This window comes from Pristiophorus japonicus, chromosome 14 (genome assembly GCF_044704955.1).
Source record: "Pristiophorus japonicus isolate sPriJap1 chromosome 14, sPriJap1.hap1, whole genome shotgun sequence".
Classification (NCBI taxonomy): domain Eukaryota; kingdom Metazoa; phylum Chordata; class Chondrichthyes; family Pristiophoridae; genus Pristiophorus; species Pristiophorus japonicus.
In genome coordinates, this window is record NC_091990.1 from 2,667,122 (window position 1) to 2,691,877 (window position 24,756).

At 50.7% G+C, this 24,756-nt stretch overlaps 1 protein-coding gene and 1 long non-coding RNA gene across 2 annotated transcripts in view; both read left to right on the forward strand.

Annotated features, from left to right (window-relative positions):
- The window catches only part of LOC139280296 (sestrin-1-like), an 83,466-nt gene that overhangs the window by 23,379 nt on the left and 35,331 nt on the right, over positions 1-24,756 (forward strand). The window lies entirely within an intron of this gene.
- Positions 24,108-24,756, forward strand: part of LOC139279676 (uncharacterized) — a 2,717-nt gene continuing 2,068 nt past the window's right edge. Inside the window, exon 1 of the long non-coding RNA XR_011596508.1 lies at positions 24,108-24,279. This is a non-coding gene — a long non-coding RNA (uncharacterized lncRNA). The remainder of the gene's footprint in view (positions 24,280-24,756) is intronic.

A 24,756-nucleotide genomic window follows, 5' to 3' on the forward strand; every position in this document is an offset into this window, starting at 1 on the left:
GTGCCGTTGTTCGTCTGTTCTCCTTCTCCACCACACACACACATCACACACACCCCCCCCCCCCCGGCTGTCTTCTTCCCCTCTCGTCTCACCACTCTCTCACTACAACACCAACACCCCACACCCCCCCACCAACACCCCAACCCCCCCCACCAACACCCCACCCCCCCCCTCCAACACCCCTCCCCCCCTCCAACACCCACCCCCCCCTCCACTCCCCTCTCCCCCTCCTTCTCCCCTCTCCCCCCCTCCTTCTCCCCTCTCCCCCCCTCCTTCTCCCCTCTCCCCCCCCTCCTTCTCCCCTCTTCCCCCCCTCCTTCACCCCTCTTCCCCCCCTCCTTCTCCCCTCTTCCCCCCCCTCCTTCTCCCTCTTCCCCCCCTCCTTCTCCCCTCTCCCCCCCTCCTTCTCCCCTCTCCCCCCCTCCTTCTCCCCTCTCCCCCCCTCCTTCTCCCCTCTCCCCCCCTCCTTCTCCCTCTCCCCCCCTCCTTCTCCCCTCTCCCCCCCTCCTTCTCCCCTCTCCCCCCCTCCTTCTCCCCTCTCCCCCCCCTCCTTCTCCCCTCTCCCCCCCTCCTTCTCCCCTCTCCCCCCCTCCTTCTCCCCTCTCCCCCCCTCCTTCTCCCCTCTCCCCCCCTCCTTCTCCCCTCTCCCCCCCTCCTTCTCCCCTCTCCCCCCCTCCTTCTCCCTCTCCCCCCCTCCTTCTCCCCTCTCCCCCCCTCCTTCTCCCCTCTCCCCCCCTCCTTCTCCCCTCTCCCCCCCTCCTTCTCCCCTCTCCCCCCCTCCTTCTCCCCTCTCCCCCCCCCTTCTCCCCCTCTCCCCCCCTCCTTCTCCCCTCTCCCCCCCTCCTTCTCCCCTCTCCCCCCCTCCTTCTCCCCTCTCCCCCCCTCCTTCTCCCCTCTCCCCCCCTCCTTCTCCCCTCTCCCCCCCTCCTTCTCCCCTCTCCCCCCCTCCTTCTCCCCTCTCCCCCCCTCCTTCTCCCCTCTCCCCCCCTCCTTCTCCCCTCTCCCCCCCTCCTTCTCCCCTCTCCCCCCCTCCTTCTCCCCTCTCCCCCCCTCCTTCTCCCCTCTCCCCCCCTCCTTCTCCCCTCTCCCCCCTCCTTCTCCCCTCTCCCCCCCTCCTTCTCCCCTCTCCCCCCTCCTTCTCCCCTCTCCCCCCCTCCTTCTCCCCTCTCCCCCCCTCCTTCTCCCCTCTCCCCCCTCCTTCTCCCCTCTCCCCCCCTCCTTCTCCCCTCTCCCCCCCCCCATATCTCCCCTCTTCCCCCCCCCCATATCTCCCCTCTTCCCCCCCCCATATCTCCCCTCTTCCCCCCCCCCATATCTCCCCTCTTCCCCCCCCCCCATATCTCCCCTCTTCCCCCCCCCCCCATATCTCCCCTCTTCCCCCCCCCCATATCTCCCCTCTTCCCCCCCCCCATATCTCCCCTCTTCCCCCCCCCCCATATCTCCCCTCTTCCCCCCCCCCATCTCCCCTCTTCCCCCCCCCCATATCTCCCCTCTTCCCCCCCCCCCCATATCTCCCCTCTTCCCCCCCCCCATCTCCCCTCTTCTCCCCCCCCCATCTCCCCTCTTCTTCCCCCCCCATCTCCCCTCTTCCCCCCCCCCCCATCTCCCCTCTTCCCCCCCCCCATCTCCCCTCTTCCCCCCCCCCCCTCTCCCCTCTTCCCCCCCCCCCATCTCCCCTCTTCCCCCCCCCCCATCTCCCCTCTTCCCCCCCCCCCCATCTCCCCTCCCCCCTCTCCCCTCTTCCCCCCCCATCTCCCTCTTCCCCCCCCCCCCATCTCCCCTCTTCCCCCCCCCCCCATCCCCCTCTTCCCCCCCCCATCTCCCCTCTTCCCCCCCCCCATCTCCCCTCCCCCTCTTTTCCCCCCTCCCCATCCTCTCTCCCCTCTTTCCCCACCCATCTCTCTCTCCCCTCTTTTCCCCCCTCCCCATCCTCTCTCTCCCCTCTTTTCCCCCTCCCCATCCTCTCTCTCCCCTCTTTTCCCCCTCCCCATCCTCTCTCTCCCCTCTTTTCCCCCTCCCCATCCTCTCTCTCCCCTCTTTTCCCCCTCCCCATCCTCTCTCTCCCTCTTTTCCCCCCTCCCCATCCTCTCTCTCCCCTCTTTTCCCCCCTCCCCATCCTCTCTCTCCCCTCTTTTCCCCCCTCCCCATCCTCTCTCTCCCCTCTTTTCCCCCCTCCCCATCCTCTCTCTCCCCTCTTTTCCCCCCTCCCCATCCTCTCTCTCCCCTCTTTTCCCCCCTCCCCATCCTCTCTCTCCCTCTTTTCCCCCCTCCCCATCCTCTCTCTCCCCTCTTTTCCCCCCTCCCCATCCTCTCTCTCCCCTCTTTTCCCCCCTCCCCATCCTCTCTCTCCCCTCTTTTCCCCCCTCCCCATCCTCTCTCTCCCCTCTTTTCCCCCCTCCCCATCCTCTCTCTCCCCTCTTTTCCCCCCTCCCCATCCTCTCTCTCCCCTCTTTTCCCCCCTCCCCATCCTCTCTCTCCCCTCTTTTCCCCCCTCCCCATCCTCTCTCTCCCCTCTTTTCCCCCCTCCCCATCCTCTCTCTCCCCTCTTTTCCCCCCTCCCCATCCTCTCTCTCCCCTCTTTTCCCCCCTCCCCATCCTCTCTCTCCCCTCTTTTCCCCCCTCCCCATCCTCTCTCTCCCCTCTTTTCCCCCCTCCCCATCCTCTCTCTCCCCTCTTTTCCCCCCTCCCCATCCTCTCTCTCCCCTCTTTTCCCCCCTCCCCATCCTCTCTCTCCCCTCTTTTCCCCCCTCCCCATCCTCTCTCTCCCTCTTTTCCCCCCTCCCCATCCTCTCTCTCCCCTCTTTTCCCCCCTCCCCATCCTCTCTCTCTCCCCCCTTTCCCCTCCCCCCCCCATCTCCCCTCTTTTCCCCCCCCATATCCGACAATTGGTGAAATCCACGGAACTGATAAACTTAATTTCTTATGCTAATGTTACTGTTCAACACCCCATTAAACAAACCGGATTATGGGCATTGTTTGCGATTTCTCTTGTTAAATTTGTCTATTTATCTCGAGTGCTCGCATGGCTGTGGGTAGAACTCTCCTATAATTCAGAACACCGAGGGTTCAGGGCCCACTCCAGGGACATGAGCACCTCTGAAATGGTCCAGCAAGCCGCTCAGTCGTACCAAATTGGAACGACTAAAGTCACTGTGGGAGCACCTTCACCACACGGACTGCAGCGGTTCAGGAAGGAGGCTCACCATCACCTTCTCAAGGGGCAATTGGGAATGGGCAATAAATTCCGGCCTTGCCAGCGATGCCCACATCCCATTACTGAAATTTTACAAAGTAGTGAGCAAATAGCGCATTGTCGGAGCAGTTGTATTTTTGATGAGGCATTAAAAGGATCCCAATCTGAATGCTCGGGTGGATGAAACGGTCCAATGACTCCCTCCGATGAATACCTGAGACTGTTCCCTGTGGCCTGACCAACATTTATCCCTCCACCAACACGACCAGAGCAGATTAACCAGTCACCGATCCCACGACTGTTTGTGGAACTTGCTGTGTGCAAACTGGCAATTTTTCCTAAATAAAAGTAACTAGTAACTATGCTTCAAAAGTACTTCACATGCTTTGGGATGTCTGGAGAATGGGAAGGGTGTTGTATATTCCTTTCTATGGCGCTGGATTCTGTTGGTGTTTAACTCCGATTGGGACAAGAGTAATCTTTAATTCGAATAACGGAACAGCATTGTTCTGTTGCTCAAACCGACAATGAGAGGAACTGAAGCATTCGCAACTTTACACAGCTGGGATCAAAAGTTTTGTTCCTTCTATCCGGAGAACATTAATTCCTGCTCGGCCGCATAGACTGGTCATCCTCCACTGCTGGATGTAAGTAAACCCTGACTAATAACACAAGAAATAGGAGCAGGAGTAGGCCCCTTGAGCCCGTCCACCATTCAATATCATGGCTGATCTGATCTAGGTCCCCGCCCGCTCCCCATAACCCTTCACTCCCTCATCGTTCAAAAATCTGTCTATCTCCACCTTAAATATATTCAATGACCCAGCTTCAGATTCACCAGCCTCAGAGAAGAAATTCCTCATTTCTGTTTTAAATGGGCGACCCCTTATTCTGAAACTACCTAGTTCTAGATTCCCCCACGAGGGGAAACATCCTCTCTGCATCTACCCTGTCGAGCCCCCTCAGAATCTTGTATGTTTCAATGAGATCACCTCTCATTCTTCTAAACTCCAATGAGTATAGGCCCAACCTGCTCAACTTTTCTTCATAAGGCAATCAGTTCATCTCTGGAATCAACCTAGTGAGCCTTCTCTGAACAGCCTCCAATGCAAGTATATCCCTCCTTTAAATAAGGAGACCAAAATTGTCTGCAGTATTCCAGGTGTGGCCTCACCAATGCCCTGTACAGGACATTGTAGCAGGACTTCTCTGCTTTTATACTCCATCCCCCTTACAATAAAAGCCAGAGAGTATTGGCATCCCAGTCAACATGTTGCCCTGCGTTCCCCACATGGGTATAACCTGAATAACACGGCGATATGTGTGTGCACTAGGTCCGTGCAGCAGAGCAGGTCTCCAGTCGTCCTGTTTAACCCTTGCCACTGGACCAAGACCTCGCTCTGTCAAGCCCGTGTGGTGGTTGGTGTGCAACGGTCACCCCACGTTAAAAAAATCCACCCACAGGCATCTTCCACCCCCTCAATTGGAGTTCAGGACTGGAACATTGGGTCCTTCATTGAAACATCTGTGAACTCGTGTGGAAGCAAGTCATCCTCGTTCGAGGGACCGCCTGTGATGATAACCTGAATAACAGCCCAGAGCTGGGGCATCCCAGCATTGCCAGGAAATCATGCTGCCCCTGTTACTGTCCTGACTGATCGGCTAAGTCTGTGGTGACCCAGGATCAAACATGTGGCTTCTGTTTTTGATTTGTTTGGTTTGGCACTCACTTGATAGTTTCATTGTCTAGTTGTTGTTGTGAAATGCCCTGGGACTTGAAGTTCAAAGCCAGACGTGGGTTGTTGCTGTGCTTTTACCGACTCTGCGAGATCCTTTGATCAAAGTGTGCCACAACCTGGATTGGAAGGGTGCAGGTAATTCTGCTGCCTTCTGAATCTTGGCTGTACTTACTCAGTTACTCCCTTGACTAAAGAGAAAACTCTGGAATAACATTGACCATCAGGGGTGCAGTTACACTCCTGACACACAGACTTGCGTTTTATATAGCGCCTTTCACAACCACCGGACGTCCCAAAGCGCTTTACAGCCGATAAAGTACTTTTTGAAGTGTCGTCACTGTTGTAATGTGGGAAACACGGCAGCCAATGTTGGCACAGCAAGCTCCCACAAACAGCAGTCTGATAATGACCAAAGAATTAAAATAAAATGCTGATTGAGGGATAAATATTGGCCCCAGGACACTGGGGATAACTTTCCTGCTCTTCTTTGAAATAGTGCCTTGGGATCTTTTACATTCACCTGAGAGAGCAGACGGGGCCCCGGTTTAACGTCTCATCCGAAAGACGGCCTCTCCGACAGTGCAGCACTCCCTGGGAGTGTCAGCCTAGATTTTTGTGCTCAAGTCCCTGGAGTGAGACTTGAACCCACAACCTTCTGACTCCGAGGCGAGGGTGCTGCCCATTGAGCCACAGATGACACAATTAGTGGAAACTAGAGAACAAACCTGCCCACCCAGTTTGTCTTTAATAATCGGACATTACAGAAAATGATCTTGTGTTAGACATCATTTCCTGTTTTAGTTTCATCACTTCATTACTTCTGCTGCCAGTTTAGTAACTTCTTGTTTTTCTGGTTGATGGTGGATAGGCAATGATACATTTAAAGATCACATGGATGAACTTCAACAATTGTAGATCCCTGTCTGGCATAAAAATAAAACTGGGAAGGTGGCTCAACTGTGGCTAACAAAGGAAATTGGGGATAGTGTTAAATCCAAGGAAGAGGCATATAAATTGGCCAGAAAAAGCAGCAAACCTGAGGACTGGGAGAAATTTAGAATTCAGCAGAGAAGGACAAAGGGTTTAATTAAGAGGGGGAAAATAGATTAGGAGAGTAAGCTTGCAGGAAACATAAAAACTGACTGCAGAAGCTTCTACAAATACGTGAAGAGAAAAAGATTAGTGAAGACAAACGTAGGTCCCTTACAGTCAGAATCAGGTGAATTTATAATGGGTAACAACAAAGAAATGGCAGACCAATTGAACAAATACTTTGGTTCTGTCTTCACTAAGGAAGACACAAATAATCTTCCGGAAATACTAGGGGACCGAGGGTCTAGCGAGAAGGAGGAACTAAGGAACTCCGTATTAGTTAGGAAATTGTGTTAGGGAAATTGATGGGAATGAAGGCTGATAAATCCCCAGGGCCTGATAGTTTGCATCCCAGAGTACTTAAGGAAGTGGCCCGAGAAATAGTGGATGCATTGGTGGTCATTTTCCAACATTCTATAGACTCTGGATCAGTTCCGATGGACTGGAGGGTAGCTAATGTAACCCCACTTTTTAAGAAAGGAGGGAGAGAGCAAACACAAAATGATAGACCTGTCAGCCTGACATCGGTGGTGGGGTAAATGTTGGAATCAATTATTAAAGATGTAATAGCAGCGTATTTGGAAAGCAGTGACAGGATCGGTCCAAGTCAGCATGGATTTATGAAGGGGAAATCATGCAGACAAATCTTCCAGAATTTTTTGAGGATGTAACTAGTAGAGCGGACAAGGGGGAGCCAGTGGATGTGGTGTATTTAGACTTTCTAAAGGCTTTTGACAAAGTCACACACAAGAGATTAGTGTACAAAATTAAAGCAAATGGTATTGGGGGTAATATTCTGACGTGGATAGAGAACTGGTTGACAGACAGGAAGCAAAGAGTAGAAATAAACGGGTCCTTTTCAGAATGGCAGGCAGTGACTAGTGGAGTGCCGCAGGGTTCAGTGCTGGGACCCCAGCTATTTACAATATACATTAATGATTTAGACGAAGGAATTGAATGTAATATCTTCAAGTTTGCAGATGACACTAAGCTGGGTGGCAGAGTGAGCTGTGAGGAGGATGTTAAGAGGCTGCAGGGTGACTTGGACAGGTTAGGTGAGTGGGCAAATACATGGCAGATGTAGTATAATGTAGATAAATGTGAGGTTATCCACTTTGGTGGTAAAAACAGGAAGGCAGATTATTATCTGAATGGTGACAGATTAGTAAAAGGGGAGGTGCAACGAGACCTGGATGTCATGGTACATCAATCATTGAAAGTTGGCATGCAGGTACAACAGGCGGTGAAGAAGGCAAATGGCATGTTGGCCTTCATAGCGAGAGGATTTGCGTTTTGGAGCAGGGAGGTCTTACTACAGTTGTACAGGGCCTTGGTGAGGCCACACCTTGAGTATTGTGTACAGTTTTGGTGGTCTCATCTGAGGAAGGACATTCTTGCTATTGAGAGAGTGCAGCGAAGGTTCACCAGACTAATTCCCGGGATGGCAGGACTGATGTATGAAGAAAGACTCAATAGACTAGGCTTATATTCAATGGAATTTAGAAGAATGAGAGGGGATCTCATAGAAGCATATAAGATTCTGACTGGACTGGACAGGTTAGATGCAGGAAGAATGTTCCCGATGTTGGGGAAGTCCAGAACCAGAGGACACAGTCTAAGGATAAGGGGTAAGCCATTTAGGACCGAAATGAGGCAAAACTTCTTCACTGAGTTGTGAGCATGTGGAATTCTTTACCACAGAAAGTTGTTGAGGCCAATTCATTAGATATATTCAACAGGGAGTTAGATATGGCCCTTACGGCTAAAAGAATCAAAGGGTACAGAGAGAAAGCAGGACTGGGATACTGAAGTTGCATGATCAGCCATGATCATATTGAATGGCGGTGCAGGCTCGAAGGGCCGAATGGCCTACTCCTGCACCTATTTTCTATGTTTCTATGGCCACCATTTATTCCCATCTTCCTTTCCAGTCTATGACTAAAATAAAAATATCTCAACGGTTTTTGAATATAGTCGAAGTTTTTCATACTTGCGCACTAGGTTTTTAGTGATATGTACATGAACACCCACATTTCTTTGTTCTACAGATCCTTGTTTTTCTCCAGTTTTCTTTCTCTGATCCAAAGTGGATGCCCTCGTGTTTCCCCACATTCCACTCCTGCCATACTCCTGCCCAGTCAGTCTATGTACTCATTGTTTAGAAGACTGAGGTGATCTTATTGAAACACAAGATACTGAGGGGGCTGGGCAGGGTAGATGCAGAGAGGATGTTTCCTCTCGTGGGGGAATCTAGAACTAGGAGGCATAGTTTCAGAATAAGGGGTCGCCCATTTAAAATGGAGATGAGGAAGAATTTCTTCTCTGAGGGTGGTGAATCTTTGGAATTCTCTGCCCCAGAGAGCAGTGGAGACTGGGGTCATTGAATATATTCAAGGCTGAGATAGACAGATTTGTGAATTATAGGGGAGTCGAGGGCTGAGGGGGAACAGGCAGGAAAGTGGAGTTGAGGCCAGGATCAGATCAGCCATGATCTCATTGAATGGCGGAGCAGGCTCGAGGGGCTGAATGGCCGACTCCTGCTCCTATTCCACAAAACTTATTGTGCCTCCAATCTTTGTCTCTAAAGTTGCTAATGCAATTCTCTCTTCCTTCACCTAGGGAATATAGATGGATATAACCCCCCCCCCCCCACTCCTCCAATATATGGCAGGGCAGAGATTTAAAGTAATGGGTAGGAGGTTGAGGGGAGATAAGGAGAACTCTCTTCACCCAGAGGGTGGTGGGGTCTGGAACTCACTGCCTGAAAGGGTGGTAGAGACAGAAACCCTCACCACATTTTAAAAAGTACTTGGATGTGCATGTGCACTTGAAGTGTCGTAACCTACAGGGCTACGGACCAAGAGCTGGAAAGTGGGATTAGACTCTTGGTCGGCCGATGTGGATACGATGGGCTGAATGGCCTCCTTCCGTGCTGTAAATTTCTATGATTTAATTGACCTCCTTTACTATTCAAAAGCATGTACTGTCCCTATTTGTCCCCAATATCAAATGTAAAAGCAGATAGCAAGTTTTAATGCTGTTCCTTTTTAAAACTGATTTGTTGACTATTTTCTGTGTGGAGCCAAGGGCAGCGATGTTTACAATATAATACTCTGTCTTACTGACGAGCTAGCTGTTATCGTTCAGTTCGTCTGATCGGATTTTACATATCTGTTGTAAGTTAATGTGAAATTGGCATTGGACAACATTTAAAATGTGAAGATTTGTGTTTGTTCAGACAGCCAGAGATCTGTGTGTTCATTCTTGGTTTAATTTGCAACATGTTTAACTGGCCCAGAACTACGTCAGCTACAGATGTAGAGATTTGAGGTGTAAGTTGCTGCAGACTTCGGTGTTGTATCCAGACCCAGCCCTCCATGCATTTCCATAATTGGTTTGCGTTCGTGACCAGTCTAATGTCTCTGGTTTGAAAGTAATGGGCGGCTCTGTGGGGATGCAGCCTCCAGTCCAGTGCATAACCAGAGCTGGAATATGTCCTTTGTCTTTGATCTTTGGCCTGTGCTGAGTGAGCTCATCCCTGCTAGCAGTCGGGATGTTGCACATAGCCTCAATGCTTGAGCTACGGAGAGAGCAATCTGCCAGTGTTCTACCCTCTCCAATGAATTCTTGTATTTCAAAGTTGGGTCCAAGGTACATAAGTGTACGTATCCTTTATGTTGAAGCATTCTCAACTGCACCCCCCACCCCCGAGATGTCTGCGCTCCTCTAATTCTGCCCTCCTGAGCATCCCTGATTATAATCGCTCCACCATCGATGGCCGTGCCTTCTGTTGCCTGGGCCCCAAGCTCTGGAACTCCCTCCCTAAACCTCTCCACCTCTCTTTCCTCCTTCAAGATGCTCTTTAAAACTTACCTCTTTGACCAAGCTTTTGGTCACTTGCGCTAATTTCTCCTTATGCGTCTTGGCATCAACTTTTTTTTGCCTTGTAACGCTCCTGTGAAGCGCCTTGGGAAATTTTACCACGTTAAAGGTGCTGTATAAATATTTGTTGTATTCGGCAGTGTGAATACTGTTTCAGCAACCACCAGCAGATTATCTCCTATAAAAGTACCTCGTGTTATGGACCATTTTGGGTACTTTCTGACCACCGAACGACCGTGTGCTCCAGTCTCTTGCAGAGGACTTTAGGCACATTTGAAAAGTGAACAAGAACTATTTTTATTTGTGTAAAATGAGAAGACCAGCAGTGAACCAATCACATCATCGCCCATCAAAATGTAGCTTGGCAGAGGTATTGTCTATTGCAGAGAATCTGTCCCTTTGTTACCTCTAGACTTGACTATTCCAACACACTCCTGGCTGGCCTCCCACATTCTACCCTACACAAACTAGAGGTGCTCCAAAACTCGGCTGCCTGTGTCCTAACTCGCACCAAGTCCCGCTCACCCATCACCCCCTGTGCTCGCTGACCTACACTGGCTCCCGGTTAAGCAATTCCTTAATTTCAAAATTGTCGTAATTGTTTACAAATCCCTCCATGGCCTCGCTCCTCCTTATAGAAACATCGAAAATAGGTGCAGGAGTAGGCCATTTGGCCCTTCGAGCCTGTACCGCCATTCAATGAGTTCATGGCTGAACACGCAACTACAGTACCCCATTCCTGCTTTCTCGCCATACCCCTTGATTTCCCCCGAGTAGTAAGGAGTACATCTAACTCCTTTTTGAATATATTTAGTGAATTGGCCTCAACAACTTTCTGTGGTAGAGAATTCCACAGGTTCACCACTCTCTGGGTGAAGAAGTTTCTCCTCATCTCGGTCCTAAATGGCTTACCCCTTATCCTTAGACTGTGATCCCTGATTCTGGACTTCTCTAATCTCCTTCAGCCTCTCAACCATACAACATGTCTACGCTCCTCTAATTCTGCCCTCTTGAGCATCCCTGATTATAATCGCTCAACCATTGGTGGCCGTGCCTTCTGTTGCCTGGGCTCCAAGCTCTGGAACTCCCTCCCTAAACCTCTCCACCTCTCTACCTCTCTCTTTCTTAAAACCTACCTATTTGACCAAGCTTTTGGTCATCTCTTCTTCGGGGGCTTGATGTCCAATTTATCTGTTTTGTCTTGTATCACTCCTGTGAAGCGATGTGGGATGTTTCACTATGTTAAATACTTGTTGATGCCGTTGGCTTTTAATGACGGCAAACTATCGGTATAGTTCTGAAACTAATCACAACTTCAGGATGTAGCATGTGCGCCTCTAAACACAGAAACCCTGAAGTTGCAGTCAGTCTGACACTGCTCCCCCCTTCCCCCCCCTTCCCCGCCCCCCCCCCCATAGCCGGTAATTGGCAACCCGTGAAACTGAAACGTGGTCTTTTCCGCAGTATCATTGCTGTTTAAAAACCCCATTAAATGTTGAGCCTTGTTGGATTAGGTGCAACTGAGGTTTTAACAGCGTATTGACTGCTAAACAAACATTATCGCCCTGAAAAACTCATTTTTATATTTGGAGTGTCAAATTTCTCACGCTAAAAATTACAATTAATAAAAAAAACCTTTGTTCATATTTCCACTGAGAGCCCCAATCTGTGTGTTGCTCTGACATTCTTAAAAGTCTGGGTAAAAGCAGCTTCTTATTTCCTGGTTTGCTGTTTGAGAATTCTGCATTGTGATTGGCTGGTTGACATCACCGCGGCATCGCACTGGGGATTCCCCACTGTACTGCACGGAAATCATTAGCACGCCGAAAAACTTCTCACCACGGAGACTGCAAGATCTCTGGGAGAAGCTTTCTTCGGGGCCAGTGGTGAGCACCTCTGTTTTACCGCTGACCACACATTACGGGCCATTTGAGTTATCCTGGCCACATTGTGTCGCTGGACAGTTACCAGGAGCCACAATCGTGCAAGGAATGTAAAAGTAGGGGATTCTTGCTACAACTGTGTACAGAGCGTGGGTGAGGCCACACCTGGAGTACTGCGTACAGTTTTGGTCTCTGTATTTAAGAGGGATATACTTGTATTGGAGGCTGTTCAGAGAAGCTTCACCAGGTTGATTCCTGAGATGAGGGGGTTGCCATATGAAGAAAGGTTGGGCCTAAACTCATTGGCGTTTAGAAGAATAAGGTGATCTTATTGAAATGTATAAAATTCTGAGGGGACTTGACAGGGTAGATGCAGAGAGGATGTTTCCCCTCATGGGGGAATCTAGAACTTGGGGACATAGTCTCAGAATGAGGGGTCGCCCATTTAAAATGGAGCTGAGGAGGAATTTCTTCTGAGGGTGGAGAATCTTTGGAATTCTCTGCCACAGAGAGCTGTGGAGGTTGGGTCATTGAATATATTTAAGGCAAGGATAGACAGATTTTTGAGCGATAAGGGAGTAAAGGGTTATGGGGAGCGGGCGGGGAAGTGGAGCTGAGGCCAAGATCAGATCAGCCCTGATCTTATTGAATGGCGGGGCAGGCTCGAGGGGCCAAATGGCCAATTCCTGCTCCTATATCATGTTATGTTCTTGTGTAACCTTGGCTGATTTTTCTTCTCCCGAATCCTGGGTTGTGGAGGCTAAGATCGGGTACCTCGGCACAGACCAGGAATCCAAACTGGGACCTTCGGTGGTTAATGTGGTTCCATTACATACCGCCTTGACCACCTGAACTTTAGCTGAACCTGCCAGCGCAAACGCTTTAGTGCAGTTGACACAAACATCTTCAGTATCTCCTGTTGTCAATGTTTGTGGTGACTAAGCACATAACCACAAATGGGGAAGCTCGACTGATTCAGCCTCTGCATTTCTTTATTTTTTTGAGCTGTGGTTTAAATGTCGAGTGTATATAATTGGGCCGTAATGGTTAATGGCAGCTGGTACAGTTGAGGATGGTCAGCTACTTTCGAGTTAGAAATAGTGAGCTGAGCTGTAACTCTGTCTCTGAGCTGCTGAGTCAAATGTTGGATCAGGCTGAAGAGTTCCAAGTGGTGTGTACTAATGTGTTGGGTGCAGCTGGCTTGTCCTCGAACAGGTCTATACTCGAGCAGGTATATACCTCCTCTCAAACCATCCCAATGCACAGAGCATTACATCATTGATATTACTACAAATCAACAGCTTGCATTTTATATAACTCCTTTTAACATAGTGAAACATCCCAAGGTTCTTCACAGGAATGTTATCGAACCAAATTTGACACCGAGCCACATTGGGAGGAATTGGGGCCGGTGACCGAAAGCTTGATCAAAGGGTTTTAAGGAGCGTCTTGAAGGAGGAAAGAGGGGTAGAGAGGTTTAGGGATGGAATTCCAGAGCTTGGGGCCCCGGCAGCTGAAGGCACGGCCACCGATGGTTGAGTGAAATCAGAGATGTTCAAGAGACCAGAATTAGATAAGTGCAGAGATCTTGGGGGTGGGGGTTGGAGGAGATTGGAGATGGGGAGAGCATGGGCCATGGAGGGATATGAAAACCAGGATGAGAATTTTAAACTCTTAACGTAGGGAGCCAATGTCGGTCAGCGAGCACAAATTGTGTGTATTTTAGTTTAAATGCTGATGAAAGGCTTTTGTTTCTGAATCTTGGAAGGATTATTATGTAACGTTTTTTTGTGAGATTAGCAAACTGCAGCATTTTCTTCCCAGGACACAGACGGTTTGTAGCTGGGTGCTCTGCGCTGGCTGGGAGGTGAGCAGGGATTGGCTAACCAGGCTTTGCTGGTGCATGTGTGTGTGTGTTTTATTTTCTCTCTCCCTTGCCTCTCTTCCACGTAGCCTGGTTAAGATTAGTGCATCCATACCAGAGTGAAGTTAGGCCAGCATTGCCCTGTGCCACCATATGCCCCGCCCTTTAAGTCACTTCAAGGCGATGTCCCCGTTAAGCTGCAGCTGTGCAGTAATCAGCGAGTTCCCACGCAGGCCTTTCATCAGCTTTTACACTAAACACCGTGCATGCGCAGAGATTTAAAGGGACCGTGCGTTGAGGAACAAAGCGCAGCTCACGGAATGTTCGTTTAAAACTCCTTTTTTTAAATTTTCTTCTGAACTTCACGAAAGGTTGATGCACTGTTTTTTTTTTTTAAATTCAACTAGTCCTGACAACCAGTGTGCTCTTTCCAAATTCGAGGTGAAGAGTCTGAACCAGTGGCGACTATTCTGTATAATGTGCGATTGCAGAAAGGCTATAGAATATGGGATCACATCGACACTAAGTTGGGTGGCAGTGTGAGCTGCGAGGAGGATGCTATGAGGCTGCAGAGTGACTTGGATAGGTTAGGTGAGTGGGCAAATGCATGGCAGATGAAGTATAATGTGGATAAATGTGAGGTTATCCACTTTGGTGGTAAAAACAGAGAGACAGACTATTATCTGAATGGTGACAGATTAGGAAAAGGGGAGGTGCAACGAGACCTGGGTGTCATGGTACATCAGTCATTGAAGGTTGGCATGCAGGTACAGCAGGCGGTTAAGAAAGCAAATGGCATGTTGGCCTTCATAGCGAGGGGATTTGAGTACAGGGGCAGGGAGGTGTTGCTACAGTTGTACAGGGCCTTGGTGAGGCCACACCTGGAGTATCGTGTACAGTTTTGGTCTCCTAACTTGAGGAAGGACATTCTTGCTATTGAGGGAGTGCGGCGAAGGTTCACCAGACTGATTCCCGTGATGGCGGGACTGACCTATCAAGAAAGACTGGATCAACTGGGCTTGTATTCACTGGAGTTCAGAAGAATGAGAGGGGACCTCATAGAAACGTTTAGAATTTTGATGGGTTTAGACAGGTTAGATGCAGGAAGAATGTTCCCAATGTTGGGGAAGTCCAGAACCAGGGGTCACAGTCTGAGGATAAGGGGTAAGCCATTTAGGACCGAGATGAGGAGAAACTTCTTCACCCAGAGAGTGGTGAACCTGTGGAATTCTCTACCACAGAAAGTTGTTGAGGCCAATTCACTAAATATATTCAAAAAGGAGTTAGATGTAGTCCTTACTACTCGGGGGATCAAGGGGTATGGCGAGAAAGCAGGAAGGGGGTACTGAAGTTGCATGTTCAGCCATGAACTCATTGAATGGCGGTGCAGGCTCGAAGGGCCGAATGTTTTTCTATGTTTTTTTTCTATGGCACTGCTCCTTTAGCTTGCTGACGGTAACAAGCTGGTCTGATCAGAGCGTCATTTTTTCCCCCCTCATATGATTTAAAATTTCTATTAACCAAATATAAAGTTATTTGATCATTTTAAAAGTAGTTACCTATGTCCTGTCTACCACCATTACTTTTCAAATTGTCAACACTAAATGTTACAGCACTAAAGATTCAGTGTAGCCTGGATTGAGGTGGGGTCACTAACTTTAACGCCGGGCGATGTTTACCGCCTCTAACCGGGATAGTCACTTTTTGCACTGAGGGTGCTGACCCTGATTCCTGGGACGCCATCACAGGAGCGTTGCGGAAGATCTGGCGCTACGGCGGGCATAAGCCTTCGTGACCGATGCTACGGGGGCGTTGCGTATTCGGTGACGTCACCAAGTGGGCGGGGCTACCGAATGCAGCGCTCACTGTTAGCGCCACCGCTAAACTCCGCTGAAGTTCGCGGGAGGCGCTGACAGCCCGGCGCTCGGGCGGTAAACGCTTAGCGGCCCGTTGCCACCCCCTCTTGGGCACTGACTGGTGGCGCTAGGCAAATGAATTTCTAGCTCTTGATCTCAACTGGTTTCTGCCTGTTCAAGGATCGGAGTCTGTGAGGAAGAGGAGATGGCCATTTTGCTTTCCTAGAAGAGAATTTCTCGGATCAGTACTGGAGGAAATACATCGGTGCAAAGAACTTGTAAATTGTGTCTTATTGCATCGCAGACATTGTAAACGATTCACATGCAATGTACTTTGATGTGCAGAGTGCTGTGTAGCATCCTCTGTCACCTGGTGCATGTGGGTGGGGGATGGCGAGATGGGAGTACCCCCTGGTGGGTCTACTGAGTCCTGGCTGTAACTAAAACTGCAAGCTGCAGCTTTCAGGATGTATTGGAACCTTGGGGAGGGTCACTCCAACTCCTTGCCACTCTCGAGACTGTCTCCCTGCCTGGGTGGAAGAGATCACGGTGTTGACCCGTGTGCTTGACCCCTTCCCTGACCGGCACACACCGCTGGACACGGTCTGTATAAGAACAAGGAGCAGGAGTCAGCCATTCGGCCCCTCGAGCCTGCTCCGCCATTCATTGAGATCATGGCTGATCTTCGACCTCAACTCCACTTTCCTGCACTGTCCCCATATCCCTCGATTCCCTTAATATCCAAAAATCTATCGATCTCAGCCTTGAATATACTCAATGACTCAGTCTCCATAGCCCTTGGGCAGAGAATTCCAAAGATTTACCACCCTCTGAGCGAAGAAGTTTCTCCTTGTCTCTGTCCTAAATGGCCGACCCCTTATCCTGAGACTGTGACCCCTGGTTCTAGACTCCCCAGCCCGGGGGAAACATCCTCCCTGCATCTACCCTGTCCAGTGTGATGATAAATGGATGGTGATCTAAATCTGCGTACGGTTCTTTGTATTGGCAGTGCCCCCTCCTTCCTGGTGGCATCGAGCTAGTCCAGTGTCCTCCACACAGTTGGTGAGCCTGATGGCCCTCGCTGTCTAGCCTTGTACATGTTCCACAGTGAGAGGGTGGGCAGGATAGTCGGTCCATGAGCGAGTTAATGGAGTGCAACTAAATCGCAGCAGAGTTGACTGTCAGGAGAGGAGGAGGAGGTGGAGAAGATTGAAGTGGGGATGAGAAATACTGGATGCAAAATTGAACCATTCTCCCCTTTTCCCCCCCCCCCCCCCCTCCCCCTGCCGTTTGCTTTATTGATTCCAGCCTTTGCCACTTGCTCTTACCTCTGTCTCTTTCCTGAGTTCCATATAGTGCTAACTGCTGCTGTTTCTCATGGCCTATCTTTCTGCCTTGCAACATTCACAGCTGCTTATCTGGCTTTCTTTCCTTGCGTATTATCTTTTGTCTCAGCAGGGTCTCGCTCCCACTCCCTGGCATGCTCTTCCTTTCCTCCAACGCTCGCCAGCTGCTCAGCGCCCGCAGTTCAAACGCCCGCAGTCTCAACTCCCCGGATATGTTAAAGTACAGACTGAACTCTTTCACAATATTAAGGGCACTCCAATTATTTTGTTCTCCCTGTAATGGGCTGTTGAACAGTGGAACCTTTTCTCATAGTGTGGTGCAAGTAGGATACCAGCCCCTGGCTGAATGATTTCCTGAAAAAATGCAGCCTGTTGTGTATTTAATATATATTTTAATCACTTCATGCTTAAGGCATATTATTACATTAAATAGTGGAGACTTTTCCTGTACTCTTCCATTTGCTTTGTCATGCTTGGGTATGCTTTCACAACTCCAGATGAGATCATCCAAAACTCGACTGCCCGTGTCCTAACTCGCACCGAGTCCCGCTCACCCATCACCCCCTGTGCTCACTGCCCCGTGTCCTAACTCGCACCGAGTCCCGCTCACCCATCACCCCCTGTGCTCACTGCCCCGTGTCCTAACTCACACCGAGTCCCACTCACCCATCACCCCCTGTGCTCACTGTCCCGTGTCCTAACTCACACCAAGTCCCACTCACCCATCACCCCCTGTGCTCACTGCCCCGTGTCCTAACTCACACCCAGTCCCACTCACCCAGCACCCCCTGTGCTCACTGCCCCGTGTCCTAACTCGCACCCAGTCCCACTCACCCATCACCCCCTGTGCTCACTGCCCCGTGTCCTAACTCGCACCAAGTCCCGCTCACCCATCACCCCCTGTGCTCACTGCCCCGTGTCCTAACTCGCACCGAGTCCCACTCACCCATCACCCCCTGTGCTCACTGACCCCGTGTCCTAACTCGCACCAAGTCCCGCTCACCCATCACCCCCTGTGCTCACTGCCCCGTGTCCTAACTCGCACTGAGTCCCACTCACCCATCACCCCCTGTGCTCACTGTCCCGTGTCCTAACTCGCACCGAGTCCCACTCACCCATCATCCCCTGTGCTCACTGACCTACACTGGCTCCTGGTAAAGCAACGCCTCGATTTCAAAATTCTCATCCTTGTTTACAAATCCCTCCATGGCCCTCGCCCTCTCCCTCTCCCAATCTCTGTAACCTCCTCCAGCCCCACCACCCCCCTGAGATGTCTGCCCTCCTGAGCATCCCTGATTATAATCGCTCCACCATCGGTGGCCGTGCCTTCAGCTGCCTGGGCCCCAAGCTCTGGAACTCCCTCCCTAAACCTCTCCGCCTCTCTACCTCTCTATCCTCCTAAAGACGCTCCTTAAAACCTAGCTCTTTGACCAAGCTTTCGGTCACCTGCCCTAATTTCTACTTGTGCAGCTCTAGTCAAGCTTTTATCTCGTAGTGCAGCTCTAGTCAAACTTTTATCTCGTAATGCACCTATGAAGCACCTTGGGACGTTTCACAATGTTAAAGGCACTATATAAATACAAGTTGTTTTTGATGCCAGCCTGGTTGATCATGCTGCTAAGCAAGTTAGTCTTGTGGATTTGGCAGGCAGATTCTGAGCTGGATAAGGAACTGGTTGTATTTCCACAGACACTTAGTTTTTAATGGTAGTGGTTCTGTATGGGGGCAGGCACTAGAGCCCTGAAGAGATTGATGTTGGGGCTGTTGCTCTTTGCATTCTCTCTCAATGTTCAGGTTGATAGTGTTGAGGGTATTATCCGCAAGTTCCTGGATTATATGTGGGTGTGAAAGGTTCAGTAACGGGCCTCTAGTTTGGGTGAGGAACCTTCAGCTATCTGGATAAGCTAACCCAGCTGGAGTTTTTTATTTCGAGATTTAATTGAGTAATTAAAAAAAAAAAATGACAGACGTGATCCAAATGGATAGGTTGGGGAGGATTGGGGAATACTGGTATAAGTTACAATAGTGAAGAACTACGCTCGATGCCAGGCGGTACTTTTTGCAAAGCATTGTTGACCTCTGGTATAAATTTCCAGAACCTGATGATTTTCAACCCAGAGTATTGTGAGGACAGTTTTGATACGTTAGTCATGATTTATGTTTAAAAAAACACTTTGTCCCCTTGTATTGGAAAACTGCCCATCACCATCCAGAGAGAGATTGAGAACTGGCTAGTATTTATCTGGACTTCCAGAAGGCATTCGCGAAGTTCCGCAAGGACATTATGATGTACCTTTTTTATAAAACACTGCTTTGGCATCACCTGGAGTATTGTGTCCAGTTCTGGGCACCGCACTTTAGGCAGGATGTGAAGGCCTTCGAGAGGGTGCAGAAAAGATTTATGAGAATGGTTCCAGGGATGAGGGACTTCAGTGATGGGGATAGACTGGATTAGCTGGGGTTGTTCTCCTTGGAGCAGAGAAGGTTGAGAGGAGATTTGATCGAGGTGCTCAAAATTATGAGGGGTCTGGACAGAGTAGATCGAGAGAAACTGTTCCCATTGGTGGAAGGGTCGGGAACCAGAGGACACAGATTTAAGGCGATTGGCAGAAGTGAGGAAAAACTTTTTTCCGCAACGAGTGGATAGGATCTGGAATGTGCTGCCTGAGAGGGTGGTGGAGGCAGATTCTGTCCTTTCCACACAACCCTGCAAAATGGTTTTCCTTCAGGTACTTATCCCTTTTTGAAAGCCACGATTGAATCTGTTTCCACCACCCTTTCAGGCCTTGCATTCCAGATCCGAATGAAAGTTGGATGGAAACAGAGAAACAGAAATTTACAGCTCAGAAGGAGGCCATTCCGGCCCATCGTGTCTGCACCGGCCGACAAAGAGCCGCACGGCCCTCAGTCAGCAGCCCTGCAGGTTACATATAAACCAATGAACAATGGCGGCAAGGTAAAGAGCACCCAGCCCAACCAGTCCGCCTCACACAACTGCGACACCCCTTGCACTGAAACATTCTACATCCCAACCGGAGCCATGTGATCTCCTGGGAGAGGCAAAAACCAGATTAAAAACCCAGGCCAATTTAGGGGGAAAAAAATCTGGGAAAATTCCTCTCCGACTCATCCAGGCGATTGAAACTAGTCCAGATCATCACCCTGGCAATATTCGATTCCCTGCAGTACTTACCATTATACCTGCACCGGCCAACAAAAGGTCATCCAGTCTAATCCCAATTACCAGCTCTAGGTCCGTAACCCTGCAGGTTACTGCACTTTAAGTGACCATCCAACCATCTCTTAAAAGTGGTGAGGGTTTCTGCATCCACCACTCTTCCAGGCAGCGAGTTCCAGATCCCCACAACCCTCTGCGTAAAGAAGCCCCCCCCCCCTCCGCCCCAAATCCCCTCTAAACCTTCCACCAACCACCTTAAAACTATGCCCCCTCGTAATAGACCCTGTTGTGATTATGGGATCTCTTGGGACTCCAGGGGATGAGGCCTCTGGTGCCTCTACAGAGTAAATACAAGTATCTATCTATCCATCCATCCATCCACCCATCCACCGACCGACCGGGATCTGTGGACAATAGTGTTCATCTACCCTATTGAGTGGCCTACCGCTTAATGTGTATACCCTTTCCTTATTGGCCCTCCCAAAGTCCATTACTTCACAATTAGCAGTGATAGACAGCAGTGCGAATGGGCGATGGGTCTTGTGGGTGTGATGGGCTCGGAGGGTGCGAGAGACACTGGTGGGCGGGGGGTGGTTGCGGTTGTGGCTGGCGAGAGGTTTGGCTTGGGCAAAGGAAGGGGGGAAGTAATCGAGGCAGCCGGAGAGATGGTCTCCATCTTGCCGAGTCCACCAGCTCCTTGTAGTTGTTGGAATGTGCAGGTGGGGCAGGGAAGAGGGGTTTCAGAAGATGGTTGGCAATGAAGACAAGAAGCCAGGATGCTGCCCTTCAGGATAATCCTAGAATAGTGGGCAGTTTTGGTGATTGAATGAGGTTTGGTAGAGCTTGATGTGATCCAACTGGATCCGGTGGCTGATGGCACATAACTAGTTTGGCCAGATATGCCCAAATCTGCGCCCCCTGGATTTGGGGAGCAAAGATGGGGGTCGTACTGGGACAACAGGAGTATGATTTTTGTTTGGGGCATGGCTGAAGGTGAGGGATTGGTTGAGCACATTGACAGCTGCACAGATAGTGGTGCATGGAGTGCCAAAGGGTTTGTGTGGGTGTCTGCTTCAGATGAAGACCCAATCTGTCTTTTCTCTTTATTGATCTGCATATTTCCCATACTTTCTCTCGCTTCAGCCGATTTCTTCCCTTCCCTTGCCTCTTGATAAAGGTGTTGACCCCTTGTTGGGTAACTTGCACAAGTGACCATTATTTGAAAAGCTGCTTAAGACAATGGAGGGTGGGAGGGGGGCATCTCTAACCTATCCTTACTGTCAGCCCTGGCTCAGTGGGTAGCACTCTGGCCTCGGAGTCAGAAGGTTGTGGGTTCAAGCCCCACTCCAGGAACTTGAGCACATAAATCCAGGCTGACACTCCCAGTGCAGTGCTGAGGGAATGCTGCAGTGTCGGAGGTGCCGTCTTTCGGATGAGAAGTTAAACACTATCTGTGTTCTCGGGTGGATGTAAAAGATCCCATGGCACTATTTTGAAGATAAGCAGGGGAGTTATCCCCAGTGTCCTGGTCAATATTTATTTATCTCTCGATCAATGTCACTTAAAACAAATAATCGGGTCATTATCACATTGCTGTGTGTGGGAGCTTGCTGTGCGCAAATTGACTGTCACATTTCCCACATTACAACAGTGACTACACTTGAGTATTCCATTGGCTGTGAAGCATTTTGGGACGTCTGATAGTTGTGAAAGGCGCTATATAAATGCAAATTGTATAGGAGACCAATTGTAGCACTCGCCCCCACACTCTGCTGGCAGCGGCAGAACTGTTCTTAGCAAATTAGTGTCAGGAGCTGTAAATGGAGGGGTTTGTTGCTTGGTCAAAATTTAAACCATATTAATCCTCCTTTGTCTTTACTTTTCTGGGGGGAAATTATGTATAAAAATGCCATGTCTTCTTCCCCCTCCCTCTTTCTCCCCACCTTCCACATATATGTGTGTGTGTGAGTGTGTGTGTGTGTGTGTGTGTGTGTGTGTGTGTGTGTGTGTGAACTATTTGCATTAAGAGATCAAATAGTTTCAGCTATAAATCTAGAGGCGTGTTGCTTGGTTGAAAGTTTAGACACTCTGTCACGGCGCACACACTATCAAAGTGCATTGCGCCCTAATTTAACGCGGGTTGGATTGAGAGCTTGCTTTTCCATTTAAAAAAAAAAGTAAGTCTTGTACATTTAACTGCATTTTAAATTGCTTGCAAGCAGTTGAATAAAATGCGGTGCATTACATTTAAGAGTTTGAAAAGGTTGCGGGATGGTTCCGATCAGTTTGCAGACTGAAGCTTAAGGCAGTGTGTGGGTTTATGTTTTGCTCTATCGGATGCTGAGTGATAAAGTGCACCGAAAACACTGGCATCCTTTGCCTCAAGCTCATTGTGCGATATTTTCTGTAGCTCCAGCCAAATGTTGCTGGGTGAAATATGAGGTGAAGGATTGTGATACACTATCTCTTTGAACACATTTTAAAAAAAAATCTCCTCTCCGTTTTTTTGTCCTAACTAAATGTTGGCTGAGGTTTTAGCAAACTTGTTTGTGCAACTTTTGCAAATTCTTCTGGAAACATGGTGAAAATAAAGTTTTTTAGTGTGCATGATTAATGCAAAGTGTGTATAATAGACCTTAAAATGGGGAGTCCGACCACCGCCTTTCAGAATGTGCAGTTTGTATTGAACATTGACCCACTGGGGGCAGGTCACTGGGGGCACTGACCCACTGGGGGCAGGTCACTGGGGGCACTGACCCACTGGGGGCAGGTCACTGGGGGCACTGACCCACTGGGGGCAGGTCACTGGGGGCACTGACACACTGGGAGCAGGTCACTGGGGGCACTGACCCACTGGGGGCAGGTCACTGGGGGCACTGACCCACTGGGGGCAGTTCACTGGGGGCAGGTTGTGGACATTGACCCACTGGGGGCAGGTCACTGGGGGCAGGTTGTGGACACTGACCCACTGGGGGCAGGTTGTGGACACTGACCCACTGGGGGCAGGTTGTGGACACTGACCCACTGGGGGCAGGTTGTGGGCACTGACCCACTGGGGGCAGGTTGTGGACACTGACCCACTGGGGGCACTGACCCACTGGGGGCAGGTTGTGGACACTGACCCACTGGGGGCACTGACCCACTGGGGGCAGGTTGTGGACACTGACCCACTGGGGGCACTGACCCACTGGGGGCAGGTTGTGGACACTGACCCACTGGGGGCACTGACCCACTGGGGGCAGGTTGTGGACACTGACCCACTGGGGGCACTGACCCACTGGGGGCAGGTTGTGGACACTGACCCACTGGGGGCAGGTTGTGGACACTGACCCACTGGGGGCAGGTTGTGGACACTGACCCACTGGGGGCACTGACCCACTGGGGGCAGGTTGTGGACACTGACCCACTGGGGGCAGGTTGTGGACACTGACCCACTGGGGGCAGGTTGTGGACACTGACCCACTGGGGGCAGGTTGTGGACACTGACCCACTGGGGGCACTGACCCACTGGGGGCAGGTTGTGGACACTGACCCACTGGGGGCAGGTTGTGGACATTGACCCACTGGGGGCACTGACCCACTGGGGGCAGGTTGTGGACACTGACCCACTGGGGGCAGATTGTGGACACTGACCCACTGGGGGCAGGTTGTGGACACTGACCCACTGGGGGCACTGACCCACTGGGGGCAGATTGTGGACACTGACCCACTGGGGGCAGATTGTGGACACTGACCCACTGGGGGCAGGTTGTGGACACTGACCCACTGGGGGCACTGACCCACTGGGGGCAGATTGTGGACACTGACCCACTGGGGGCAGGTTGTGGACACTGACCCACTGGGGGCACTGACCCACTGGGGGCAGGTTGTGGACACTGACCCACTGGGGGCAGGTTGTGGACACTGACCCACTGGGGGCAGACACAGCTCCTGCTGCAGCTGGTGTGGGAGAGGGCGGGGCCAGGCAGCGCCGTGCTCCCATTGGCCGCAGGGGGCGGGGCCAGGCAGCGCCGTGCTCCCATTGGCCGCAGGGGGCGGGGCCAGGCTATAAGTTGTGAATGGGCGGCCGAGGCCCCGCCCCTCGGAGTGTCTCCGACTTCCAGCCGGGACCGCGGCCCTTCCCCCGGCTCCGGACCCCGCTCCCTGTCCGCTCCCGGACCCCGTCCCGCTCCCGGTCACCATGAGAGGCGCCGTCCCGCTCCGCACCAGCGCCAGGGAGCAGCTCACCCGCGGGACCCGCATTGAGGTAGGGAGGGGTCCTGTCTCTCTCTCTCTCTCTCTGTCTCTCTCTCTCTCTGTCTCTCTCTCTCTGTCTCTCTCTCTCTCTCCGTGTGTCTGTCTCACTCTGTCTCTCTGTCTCTCTCTCCGTGTGTCTGTGTCTCAGTCTCTCTCTCTCTCTGTCTCTCACTCTGTCTCTCTCTGCCTCTCTCTCTCTGTCTGTCTCTGTCTGTCTGTCTGTCTGTCTCTCTCTCTCTCTCTGTCTCTCTCCGTGTGTCTGTCTCACTCTGTCTCTCTCTCCGTGTGTCTCTGTCTCTCTCTCTCTCTCTCTCTCTGTCTGCTCTCTGTCTGGTCTCTCTCTGTCTCTCTCTCTGTCTCTCTCTCTGTCTGCTCTCTGTCTCTCTCTCTGTCTGCTCTCTGTCTCTCTCTCTGTCTCTCTGTGTCTCTCTCTGTCTGCTCTCTGTCTCTCTCTCTGTCTCTCTGTCTCTCTCTCTGTCTCTCTCTC